Consider the following 12,548-nt stretch of genomic DNA (forward strand, 5'->3'; position numbering starts at 1 on the left):
TGAGCTTATTCGGACTTCACGGAAAATTGCATCTCGCGTTTGAAATTTCAATCCTTTTGCATCTTATAAATATTTGGATGTGTTCCACAATTGGAAGTTATTTTGACATATGCTACTTTAGATTAGCTTATTTTTCATTTAATTTCAATAATTAACGAAGGAATTATTTTGGAAACCACGGTAACATTGAACTTACTCGGACGTCGTGGAAAATTGCTTTTTGTGTTTGAAATTTCAATCTTTTTGAATCATGTAAATGTTGAAATATTTTTCCCAATCGAATGTTATTTTCCCATATGCCACCTAAGATTAGCATGTTTTATGTTTAATTTAGTAGAAAATAAATGTTTTATGGGAAACATGCCAACATTGAACTTGGTTCGTGAAAATATGCTTCTGTGAGCTTTCAATAGTTTTGCATCTTATAAATATTTTTATATTTATGACAATTAGAAGTTATTTTGATATGATACGTTTTAATTTTTATTTAAATAACTAAAAAATTAATAATTTTTGTGTTTAATTCGAGTTTATTTAGTTTTTCAAACTTATTTTTGATTATTCTTTGCTTATTTTCGTTTATTACTGTTTTTTTGTGGGGGGGGGGGATATTAAATTTAAATAATTGAGTACATAGCATTTTAAAATAGCATTTGTATATGAATCAGAGTTGAAGTATGTAATTTCATCAAGTTGAATTTGTATACATCATTTCATTGTCATGATGCCTGCTGTTGTTCTCATGTGCCAGCTAGGCTGGCAATTTGGGGTGCGCTGCTTCATTTTTCCAACCGCACTGTCATTTGGTGTGAAGTCCGACTTCCACAGTACACACATGTCATAAGGACCAGTTTATAGGGTAGGCAATAATTCACAGCATAACATTAGATTCACACAAAGAAAGGACAAAAGAAAGTACGTCCATGCCCGAGCCGGGATTCGAACCCGGACCTTCCTGTCGCAGTCAGACTTCTCTGACCACTAGACAAGGCAGGCGGCATGATGCCTGCTAAGGGGGAATTTGTTCCCCCCCCCCCCATAAAAGTTCAAAGCACTCATGGCCCTGCAATCATGGAGTAATTTTTTAATGTAAGCTTTATGATTCTTGAAAATATACTTTGAATATGAAAATTGCAAAACTAAGCCTCATGTGATCTGCTTCCCTTTGTGATTGAGCATTTCAGACATTTTTAGGAAAACTTTGAATACAGTAGATCTGTTTGGTGTGTGATAGATTCATATCGGTTGTGAAGGGTATAATGCTATTAAGAAGCATTACAAGACAGAAAAACACAAATAATTTTAAACTAAGGAAAGATGAAGCACAGCTTCATCTATCCTTCTGTGGGACTACCAGCAACCGCCCCCCCCCCCCTCCCATCCAAATGTTTGTGTAAATAATATTATTATTCAATGGATAAAAAGAACAGTTGTGTAGAAGATAAAGGAATTGTATCATTAAAAATCTCAGTATTATGGTTAATTAACAAATTATCTTCATGGATTTAGCAGCAGGCAGCTAATTTGCCTTTTGGTGCTTCCTTGAAATTAAATGAATGGTCCTCCCAAGGTCATCTTTTTAATCCTAACTGGTCCTCTTTAGTCCTCTTTTTAATTGAAAATGGTCTCCTTCCTTTTCTAAAGCTAAAATGTGTTGAGTGCCCTGTACCGTGTTTCTTCCTGAGTGGAGCAGCGTTTGACTTTAGCTCGTCTCTGCAGCTCAATTCTGAGCCCATGAAGCTCCTGCGCAAGTCCTCAAAACTTCACTTTCGAACTCGGCATCGATGAACTTGGGCGATCATGATGGGCGCATGGGCTGTGTAGGTTTTGATGATGTCATTCTAGGAAGGGCTCTCCGACCACTTACCGTTTCAGGTCTCCACACGCACGATTTTTTTTCTTTTTTCGGAACTTTGCGTTTGGCTACGGTTGCAATTATTGCTACTTGCGGGATAGCTCATCTCAACTTCGATTGTTTTGGTTTTAATTGTGTGGAATGTAGGTGCTGCAGTTCGCGTATCAACTAAACGTTCATTTTAATAATAATGCCTCCGAAGAGGCCGCACAGCCAAGTTTTCAAAAAAGAATACGCAAAGCTGTTCTCAATTTTTAAAAGAATTGAGGAAGTCGGAAAGACATGCACACTTTGGGGTCGTTCCAGACACAAATTGGGTCCGCTTTGCGGCCCCTTCACAAATTTACGCATCGTAAAAGCGGCCCCATTCACAAAATTCCACATTCAAAAGCAGCTCATTCACAAAATAAATATACAAACAACATAATAGGGTAAATCTGGAGCTATCATTTTTTTTCCAACCGGAAAGCTACCGGACCAGCAGCTACCTGTGAAACATAGTCGCCATATTTGGTCATTCACGGGATGGAATCAGACAAGATGCTTAAGTGCTTAAAATTCTAAGAACAAAGCAGAATTGTATTTTTAGGGGCAGTTCTCAAAAGGTGGGGACAAAAAAGTTAACTTTGAGCAATTTCAAAAATTTTCGAATTTGATATCAATTTTGCTTTTATTCTATAGTATGCATACCTAGAACACAATATATGAACATGAAAAGACAGCAGGTATTTGTAAAAATTGTTAATTAGCAAATTAAATCAGCAGTCTGTAGGTAACAGATTTTGGACATTGTTGTCCTGTAGGTAACGGATTTTGGACATCATCATAATGTAAGTTCACCATTTTTGACAACTGTTAATCTGATTTTTAACTTTTCCAATGAAAATTTTATTTACTACTTTTTGAATTTTGCAATTTAATGATAAAGAGGATATTAATGAAGTACTTGAATGGCTATACATACTGCTCTTTACATATAATAAAGTTTTGGAATGATTTTGAAGAAGTTGATGAAAGGTAGAAAAAAGCTTCATGGAAATAATTATACAAACTTGTAGTTTGATTTATTAGGACAAATAAGGAATAAAAGTAGAGACAAATAAATACGACATATGTATTTTTAAAGGAAAAATAAACAAAATATGCTTTAAGAAAGAATGTAAAAAATGACATCAGTTTTAATAATGAATATTTTTTCTAATGTCATAAGAATTAAAACGATATCTAAAAAAGATTATTGAAAAAAGAAATTCGTATTTCTATTTGGAGATCGTTAAATTATGTTTAAAAGAAAGAAGAGAAAAAAAAATTCTAAAATAATAAAAGCGGCGGGAAAAAAAATTGCTAGTGCAGGTGATAAAAGCGCCAAAACTGGTGCAGCTGACGATTAACTACATTTGTCAAACTGGAATCCCCCTCTGGTAACCTTTAGCTTTTCGTATACTGTGTTGTCGCCAACGGAGGTTTGCTTGGCGATTTTCGTGCAAAATTGCTTTCGTTCGATCATAACCAGCCATGTTTCTACTGTAATTTATGTATTGTTCAGTGTGTAACGTATTAATTATGCAAAATACCAATGGATTACAGAAGATAACATCATAATAATCTTTTTTATTGATGTTAGAAGACAGTGGATTATAAAAAAATTATAAATAATCGGACAGAATTATCGGCGTCAAGATCGTAACGCGATTTGGACATCTCACATGTATGTTTAAGAAAAATTATTTTTCTTCTAAGATACTGCATAAAAGCTTATGAAAACACTTTTAAACAATTGAAAACTGATTCTGAGGATCGATAAATACCTTTAAAACGAAAACATCATGTACTTAGTTCTCAAATAATAGCATTGTAAAGATCGCAACTTTTGGACATGCATCAAATTTCAAACTTGCTTTTTTCTAAAATCGTTTACAAAGTAAATAATCCGTCTTTACTTTTGTTATTTGTGTAAAATATTAACAAAAAATTATTCAGTGTAAGATTCATGCCTTTAATTTTTTTTTTTTTTTTTTTTTTTGAAACGTATGGAAATAATTTTAAAAAAATTTTTTTAATGGTACATTTGCTCAGTTAACGTTTTGGTATGTCCAAAATTGTGCCATTTAGCAAAGAAAATATTTTTTAAGGGCATTTGAAGAGCTTTTTTTCCATAATTTATGTCAATTCTTGTCTCTATACAGCATTATAATTTACCTCAAAAATTTTAGAGTTAATTAAAATGAAAGTTATTTGGTGTTGAAGCTTCAAAGTTGAAGTCTGTGTTTGCTCCCACCTTTTGAGAACTGCCCTTAGACTTATTTATGCGTATGTATTGCACTTATGTCAGGTAGTGTTATTACATGTTTTTAATCAAATAGTAGTGCAGTCGAACCTGTTTATCTCGAACCTGCCTATTTCGAAAACCTCTCTGTGTCGAAGTTTTTCATTTTCCCTGCACATAAAGTATTAATTCAATGTTTTCCCCCATGTTTGTCTTGAATGAAATTTTCTGAAAACCTGCATAACTCGAATTTCGACTTAAGTGTCTTTCTTGAATTCCATCCACAACAATCTTTATTGACTGGAATTTGGAGACAGAAAGCACTTTTCTTAATATTAGCAGTCACATAATCCTCCAGAATTAAAACTTTATGTACAAAAAGCAAGTTTTCCAGCAATTAAATCCATTCTGAAACTGAGAGGAAGGAGACATTGTTGATTAGTAAAATTGCTCCCAAAGTTTTACTTTCGAGTCATTGCTCCAATTACTTATTTTTAGAACTTTTTTCAAAACTTCTGTATCTCGAAGCCTCCATATCTCGAATTTTTCTTATGTGCCGTAAAATTAGAGATAGACAGGTTCGACTGTATTGCATTTTGAAAAAAAAATGTCCTACTGGCCTGCCTTGTTATAAAAATTCCTGTATGTCCTCTTTTTTTTATTTTCAAAATGTTCCTATATTATTTCGAAAAATTCCTATATTGTTTGCAAAAAATTCCTATATTTTCCATCGAATTCCTATATTTTTTTCAGAAAATTCCTATATTTTCTATCCAATTCCTATATTTTTTTTCAGAAAATTCCTATATTTTCCTATATTTTTGTTGGCAAATGTCACTTCTATCCCTGAACTCCTGAATTTTGCTCTAATCTCCTTACAAAATTCTTCTTTTTTCTTCTGTAAACTCATCCCCTTAGGTTTTTCTTTTACCACTATACTAATCCCGCAGGTTGAACTATTTTCCCTGGTCAGTGAACAATTTGATAATTTTTGTTTCAAAGAACTTGTACAAAACTAGTATGTTATGGGCATCACGAAACTTTCTTCTATATCTTTCTTATAATTCTAATCCCTCCCCATGCTTGACGAGAAAGCAATATTCCCAACAAAAACAAAATTAAACACGCCAAAACTTGATGACCATCCCAATTCCCCATTTATCTCAAAAGCAAAGCAAAGAATGAAAATTGAAAAATTTTTTAAAAGCCTTGCTTAAAATAATTATAAACATTTATTTGTTAACAAACACAAGATGGCAACAGTTAAAAATTTTACATCATCGCGATTTTCTGGTTATTTTCCAACAGTTAAAATCACGCGAAATACGCAGACGACTGTCTATTACAATTGATCTTTCTTATTGTTGCATTATAAAGCTATTTTTATTCACAAAAAAAAAAAAAAAAAAAAAAAAAATCAGCCCCCCGCCCCTATGGAGCGATTGGCGCCAAAATTGAACCAACACGTATTTACAAATGGATTCACATTTATTCCAAATTTCATCTAAAATGTAGCATTACTTCTTGAGATATGGCACTTACAATGAAAAAAATGAACTTTCGATTGCGCCACCCCCTTTTCAGTTATTGACACCAAAATAGAATCAGCTCTTATACCCTCTAGGGGCTACTTGTCGATAAATTTTTGTTTGATTCCGTTCATTATTTCTTGAGATACAGCAGTCACAATTGACAACAAAAAATGTTCTATAGCTTAACCCCCCTTTGAGCTATTGACACCCAAATTGAATCAGCACCTGTACCTCTTAGGTGCAACATATGGATAAAATTTTGTTTGATTCCGCCAGTTACTTGCTTGGGAATAGCAGGCACTTATAACTCAAAAAATGTTCCATTGCTCCACCCTCCTTGGAGGAATTCGCGCCAAAAATCAATGGGTACAAGTTCACATAGCGGCACATATGTGTACCAAATTTCGTTCGTTTTCATGCGATAGTTTTTGCTGTAGAGCGGCCACAAAAAAACTGGTCACACACAGACGTGACCCACACACGGATACACAGGCACACATACAGACAGTCATTTTCCAAAAATGGTCGAAATGGACTCAGCACACCTCAAAACGTTCGAATCCGTCAAAATTCGAAATTCGAAAATTTGCACGAATCCAATACTTTCTTCTATATATTAGATATAGAAGTAAGTAAAAACAGACCTTCCCATTCTTACAGCTTATCATCTTAATTCACCTTCAGGTTTTGGATGTCTCTTGAGGTCCATGTGGGCAGGCCTGTCTGCGTCAATCAGATCAAAGAAACTTTTCATGTACCCTGATAAGACGCTAAAAAACTGACAATGAGATAGACACTGAGAGCTCTAGTCACTATTCCAGAGGCGTGCACGGGAATTTTGGGACCCGTCACTAATGACTTTTAATGCCCCCCCCCCAAGTATTTCACCCTTCATTTTAAAAATCTCAGGGAGCCCTCCAGGCTTGGGCCCGGGCCAACAGGTGTCCTTTCTCCTTCCCTGTGCACGCCCCTGCACCATTCTCCCAATTTTGCAAGAAACTCCTGCTTTTCAGATTAATCTTCCATTCTACCACTTAAAAGTTTTTTTCTCCTGATTTTTTTTTCAAATTTTTTAAAAAAATAAAACAAAAATTTGCCCTTTGTAGAAAAAAGGTTTTGATAAAAATATGCATTGTAATTAGAGCAAAATGAACTATTGCATTATAAAAATTCTTTCAGTCACTACTTTTATAGTCTGGTAGTTCAATATATAACAAGAAGTTCTGTCTAGAACTAAACGACCCTACTTTCCCATATACCAATATCGACTTCCTAGTATCTGATCAGTATTCTCAAAATTAGCTAAAATCGTAAATTATTTCAAACATATTTTTTAAATATTTTAAGCTGATTTCGAGAAATAAAGTATGCCTCGCTCATCTAAAGAATTAGATACGTAAAAAATAAATAAAAGAACAAATAAAATATCAGCACCTTTTAAACAAAGCAGCTAAATACATTTTTTTCCCATGAAAAAAACAATCTTCAACTGATTTCAAAAAGGAAAAAAAAAAGAATTCAAATTAAAAGCTCATTAAAATAAATACATCATATCAAAAAAAAAAATCTTTTGTTTTTCCCCTGTTGCCAAATTTTTTTTAAAGAATGAATTAATGTACTTTCAAAAATAAATAAAAACTAGTATGTTGTGGCTATCACGAAACTTTCTTCTATATTTTTCTTTTTTTTTTTCTGATCCCTCCCCATGCTTGACGAGGAAGCAATATTCCCAACAAAAACAAAATGACACATGCAAAAACTTGACGACCATCCCAATGTCTGAATGATTGCAAAAGCAAAGCAAAGAGCGAAAATTGAAAGTTATTTTAAAAGCCTTGCTTGAATTAATTACAAATATTTTATTTGTTGACAAACATAAGATGGCAAAAATTTTAAATCATTGAGATAATATTTCCGATCATTTCCGTACAATTAAAATCACGAGAAATACGCAGACGACAATCTATTACGATTTATCTTTCTTATTGTTGCATTAATAAAGCTATTTTTATTCGCCAAAAAAAAAAAAAAATCAACACCTCTTGGAGCGATTGGCGTCAAAATTGAACCAAAGCCTGTTTACGTATGGATTCACATATATTCCAAATTTCAACCAGAACGTAGCATTACTTCTTGAGATAGGGTACTCACAATGGAAAAAAAGAACGGGCGATTGCGCTACCCCCCCCTTTTTAGCTGTTGACACCAAAATAAAATCAGCTCTTATACCCACTAAGGGCTACTTGCCGATAAATTTTTCTTTCATTCCGTTCATTATTTCTTGAGATACAGCAGTCACAATTGACGACAAAAAAACTTTCTATAGCTCAACCCCCGTTTGAGTTATTGACACCAAAATTGAATCAGCACCTGTTCCTGTTAATGGCAACATATGGACCAAATTTTGTTTGATTCCGCCAGTTACTTCCTGAGGAATAGCAAGCACGGGTAACTCAAAAAACGTCCCATTGCTCCACCCCCCTTGGAGGAATTCGCGCCAAAAACCAATGGGCACAAGTTCACATACGGGCACATATGTGTACCAAATTTCGTTCGATTTCATGCGGTAGTTTTTGCTGTAGAGCGGCCACAAAAAACTGGTCACACACAGACGTGACACACATACATACACACACACACACACACACACACACATACATACATACACACACACACACAGACAGACAGACATTTTCCGAAAATAGTCGAAATGGACTCAGCACACCTCAAAACGTTCGAATCCGTCAAAATTCGAAATTCGAAAATTTGCACGAATCCAATACTTTCTTCTATATATTAGATATAGAAGAAAGTAACAATAAAATGTCAACTTAAAGAAATAATTTTCATTGTCGAAAAAAAAATCGTCTGCGCATATCTTTATGTAGAAATATAAAGGACTCCGAATTTCTCTACCAAAAACTGAATACATAAATTAAAAGTTGAGCTTGAAAATAAAATCAAAACATATTAAAAACAATTATTTCACAGTAAAAACCATGGCTGCAGAGTCCATCTGATTTTGGGACAAAAGAGTTTGATTCGAGAGCCAAAAGTTTTAAATTCAGACTCTGAGTTGGAATCGGTCATTTCCCTAAAAAGTCCGCAAGTCTGCCAATATTTGCAGAGTCGGAGTCGGAATTATTATTTGATACAGGAGTCGGAGTCGGAATCAAATTTACAAGAGTCGGATTCGGTCATTTTTCCTCCATGCATAAATGTTTGTCAAAGCTATGAAATCAGATTCAAAGTCGGGGAGTCGGAGTCCGAGTAATTTCGGGCACAGGAATCGGAGTCAGAAGCCCCAAAATTGTCGGAGTCGGGAGTAGGTTGTCAAGAGCTATTTCCAACAAAGTTTGTTTGAAGTAAATCCGCCTTTAAGTTCGGAATCTATATTGACTTTCGGTTTCCCTGTAGGTGCTAAAGTTAAAAGATTTGAACTGTTCAAAATTGAATGAAAACTTGTTCAAATCAAAAAGATATTTTTGATACATGTTTTTCATCAAAAGCCCCCTACATTCCCTACAAAGTTTGTTTGGAACCACTTCGTCTCTAAGTTCAAAATTTATTTTTGCTTTGAATTTCCCCATAGGCGCTAGTGTTAAGTTTTTTTGAACTGTTCAAAATTGAACGAAAAATTGTTCATAACAAAAAATGAATTATGGGAATGAGATGTCTTCGCCGAGATCTTTCTAACAAAAGAAATTCGTTCGAATCAGACTATTCATTCAAAAGTTATTAGGGGGGGACAGACAGACAGACAGACCGACAGACATTTTTCCCCATCTCAATACCCTACTTTCCAATTTTTAATTTTTCAATATTTAACTATTTAATTTATTTTTGACTTTTTTTTTGTTTTTCGGGATATTTTTAAGATGCATTAAGCCTTTTTTCATGCTTTTTTCTTCTTTCTCTGACTTTTACTGGGAAAGTAGGCTAAAACCGGACTAAGTTCAGTCTGAACAGTATTTTTCAAGTTAATGGTCTCCAGACATTTTTGAAAAATGAATCTTTTTTTTTTCTTTTTGCATTGGTTCATGGCAAACTTAGGCTGCAATTATTTAAAGTGTTTTGTTGTTCACTTTTGGGCACTATTTTATTGCATGTTTGTTCTTTATACATGTTTCATGTAGTTTTTGTACAGTTTTAGATGCAAAGAGATTGAAATCTCAAAACCCAGCAAGCAATTCTCGGTGAAATCCAAGAAAGTTGGATGTTCCCATGGTTCCGAAAAAAAAGTAGTTTATTATCTATTGTAATTAAACATAAAATAATCTGATCTAAGTTAATGAATGTTAAACTAACATTCATTAACTTTAAAAAACATCAAAATATTAACATGATGCAAAAAGATTGAACTCGCAAACACAGGAAGTAATTTTTCGCGATGCTACATATCGAACACAAAGTTCAGAAAATTGCACTGATGAAACATTCTTGATTTTTTTTCAAGGTTTTTCTAGGGCTTACAAACCCGTGAGAAATATCGGTTGATTTGACGTCATAACCCCTCCCCCAAACCTCTCCATTTGCTAGATTTCCATGTTACAGCAGTTGAAGGAGGAGTGATGACGTCAATCTGAAGCGAAATAATACCAGAAAGTCACATTCCATAGAAAAATGGCGCCGCGGCCGCGTGTTCGGGCGTAACAAACGTCAGCACACAGTATCTTTTAGTGTAATGAAAATTTTTAAAATCTGATTTTTGAGTAAAAACAATATGAAAGCAGACTAAACGGACCAAAATGTAAAAAAGCAGTCTAAAGCGGACTTTACTCTAAAAAACAAACTTTGGCGGGAAAAGCGGACTATTTGGGAGCCCTGACTAGTGCTCAGACTCGTCTCGAATAATTCACCTTCCTCCCAGTCTTTTTGGTGTACCATATATACTCATCTCAAGTCAATCTCGCATAATCAAGTCGCCCCCCCCCTCCCCAATTAGGATAAAGATTGATTAGGAGAAAAATCGATAAAAAATCCAAAACCCGCATATAAGTGGAGTTCCTACTTTTGGAAAAGAACGGGATCGTTTTGCTGATAATTTTGAATTTAAACATTATAAAAAGGAGGAAAATGAAATGTAATGGTTATTTTTATGTTGAATAATGTCGGGTTTTTATTTTTTGCACCAAAAGGATTCACTTTTGCGATCATGATTTTTGTAAAGGGTTCGGTTTTGCTGAAAGGATTTTGTTTTACTTGTTGCTTTTGTGTTTATTTTATATCTATAAAATTTTATACTATAGCCATATTACATAATTTTTATAAAATGAGCATTAATTCGCGACCATCCAAAAAATTCGCAAATACAGCGATCCCTGCACTTTTCACATACTGGACCCTTTACTGTAATTATTTATTCTTTACTTCACAGTCAGATCATGTAAAATCATAACATAATGTTTAAGTACAAACTTCTTTAGCATCTGCTTAAAAAATATGGACTAAAATCGGGAAAATGTTCATGTTCTCGAGTTTTTTTTCCTAAGAAAAAAATTGGGGAAATTTTTCGGAAATTCTGCTTCGCGTATAAGTTGACCCCCTAACTTTAAACCTCATTTTTTGTAATAAATTTCTCAACTTATACACGAATATATACAGTAACCTAATTTGATCATTTGCAGTTAATCTGCTTGCACACTTTGCTCATTTATGTGTGTAATTCGTTTGCAATAATGATCTATTCTTTTTTAGCTTTTACATGCATTTTTTACATCTACTGTAATTGTCTTATGGTTTAAAAATTTGCTATTGTTATTGATCTTTTAAAGCCATTGCATGCTTTGCAATGTTTTATCAAATTTGTAGATTATCTGTGAATTCCCTTATTCACGGTTGCCGTCCGGCTCTATTCTGCTAATAATCCGGAGTTTACTGTACTTGCATATGTATCGGAAAATTATAAAAAGCTATCCATTTTTGAAATATTGCTTCTTATGCTGGTACATGCACTCTTTTGTTAGGTTATTAACCCCTTAATTTTCAAGAAAACGGTCATCAGGGTTCGTACGGGTCATGGAAATCCTGGAAAGTCATGGAAAAAAAAATAACAGAATTTCAAACCTGGAAAAGTCATGGAAAATTGAAATTTTCATTGAAAGTCATGGAAAATTATTTCAAGTCATGGAAAAATGTCCTGGACAAAGAGAAAGGAACAGTAGCTAAAGGAGCATTACAACTCTTGAGTGATTTACAGTATAGCACATAAAAGCTATTAAAAGTGGAAAATTTAACTATCCAAAAATCAAATCTGAATTTTGAAATCTAATTGCATCCACTTCTCTCGCAGTCTCTTGCCATTTTTTGCGATGTGATTTTACGGCCTGGACATCACTTATTTTGAATTTTCTGTTATTTTTAACATTTCTTATGTTTCATATTCTGTAGTAGCAAAATTTCACGTTCTTAGTTTTGCCATGCCCACTCAAAAAAATGTAATTCAATCTCATGCGAGTTCGATTCCATCACTCGTTAGAACTGTATTATTAAATTTGTCAGAGTTTATCTTAATTTGTTGAATGTTTTAGAAAATAAAGATCTTAAGTCAGGCGATATAATACAGAAAAAGAGGAATTCTAATGCTCTAAAACAGTAGTGCCCAACATATGGCACGCTAATCTAATCTATGCGACCACTGCTACGTTCAATGTCGGGAATGAAACGTGTTCTGGAATTTCTGAACCTATTAATTTCTATGCATTTGAAAATCTGCAAATGGTTTAAAAAAAAAAAAAAAATCGGGTTTAGAAACAAAAAACTAAACTATGTGGCTTTACTTTAAAGAACAAAAATACTGTCAAGTTACGTGGATGATTAAAGGCACTGTTGACACTAAAAGGTAACTTTTGAAGCAAATTTATTGAAACTTAGTGATGACTCATTCAATCTTTGT

The sequence above is a fragment of the Uloborus diversus genome, chromosome 5, assembly GCF_026930045.1.
Source record: "Uloborus diversus isolate 005 chromosome 5, Udiv.v.3.1, whole genome shotgun sequence".
NCBI classification, from domain to species: domain Eukaryota; kingdom Metazoa; phylum Arthropoda; class Arachnida; order Araneae; family Uloboridae; genus Uloborus; species Uloborus diversus.